The 1587-nt window shown below is 44.5% G+C and overlaps 1 pseudogene; it reads left to right on the top strand.

Moving 5' to 3' along the window:
- The window catches only part of LOC111957581 (whirlin-like), a 125627-nt pseudogene extending 124598 nt beyond the window's left edge, over positions 1-1029 (top strand).
- Positions 1030-1587: the final 558 nt, after the last annotated feature.

Below are 1587 nucleotides of genomic sequence, written 5' to 3'. Positions count from 1 at the left end.
CGGCGGGGGTGGGGGGTACCTCTGTAACCACTTACCCCTCGACCGTAACTCTCTATGTACCTACACTACCTCTACTTACCTTTACCTCTACCACTAACACTACCTTTACCTCTACCTCTACCTCTACCTCTACCTCTTACTTTACCCTCTACACTAACACTACCTTACCTTTACCTTTACCTCTACCCTACCTTTACCTTACTCACCACTACCTCTAGCCTTTATCTTTACCTCTACCACTACCTCTACCGTCTACCTCTACCTCTACCACTAAACACTTACCTTTACCTCTACCTCTACCTCTACCTCTACCACTAACACTACCTTTACCTTTACCTCTACCACTTACCACTACCTCTACCTTTCTTTACTCTACCACTACCTCTACCCACTAACACTACCTCTACCTCTAACACTTACCTTTACCTTTTACCTCTACCTCCTACACTAACACTACCTTTACTTTACTCTACCACTAAACACTACCTCTACCTTTATCTTTACTCTACCACTAACACTACCTTTACCTTTATCTCTACCACTAACAGCTACCTTCTACGTCTACCTCTATCATCAAACACTACCTCTACTTCTACTTTCTACCGGTCTAACCACACCTTTTACCACGTACCTACATTTTACCTTTAGCATACCACTACCTTTACCTCTACGTCTACCTCTACCTTTACCTCTAACTTTCCTTGAATCCAAAACAATGCTCTCCTCTTTTCTTTTCCCTTCGTATCTTCTGTCTCTTCTCTCTATCAAGAACACGTCCTGTCTACAGAAAGGGATTATTTGATCTCTCTCTCTCTCTCTCTCTCTCTCTCATAGAAGGGGGGCTCGGCACACAGTTGTGGGCAGCTGAAGGTGGGACAGGTGATTCTGGAGGTGAATGGGGTCTCCCTGAGGGGTAGAGAGCACCGGGACGCTGCTCGCGTCATCGCTGAGGCCTTCAAGACTAAAGAGAAGGACCACATTGACTTCCTGGTTACCGAGTTTAACACAGCCCTACTGCAAGGCCTTTAGCGGGGTCGTATTTCGGCACCGCACAGAAGAAAAGACACTGAAACAAGAAGGGACCAACTGAACTGATGCTTGTTCCCGTTTTCCTGCAGGGGCTTCAGCAGGACTTTGCACTTTAGAGAGCTGGAACAYATGGAGGAAGGAGGAGAAGGAGAGAACGGAAGGAGGGAGAAGTTTGATGGAGTGTTGCACCTGGGGACAAKATTAAGACAATCCGTTATTCTCCTGTAAGCCCCTTCTCCCTCCCCACATTGTTGTCCCTATATACAAACTTACCAGGCTGGCCATGTAGTYTTAAAAAGCTCAAATGCARGARATCCTGRRTTAAGAYGAACCCACCGATAGAACATACAGRTGAAGTCGGAAGTTTACATACACTTAGGTTGGTGTCATTAAAACTAATTTTTCAACCACTCCACAAATTTCTTGTTAACAAACTATAGTTTTGGCAAGTCGGTTAGGACATCTACTTTGTGCATGASACAAMACATTTTTCCAACAATTGTTTACAGAAAGATTATTTCACTTATAATTCACTGTATCACAATTCCAGTGGGTCGA

The sequence above is a fragment of the Salvelinus sp. IW2-2015 genome, linkage group LG33 (genome assembly GCF_002910315.2).
Source record: "Salvelinus sp. IW2-2015 linkage group LG33, ASM291031v2, whole genome shotgun sequence".
NCBI classification, from domain to species: domain Eukaryota; kingdom Metazoa; phylum Chordata; class Actinopteri; order Salmoniformes; family Salmonidae; genus Salvelinus; species Salvelinus sp. IW2-2015.
This window is presented reverse-complemented; position numbering and strand designations above follow the sequence as displayed.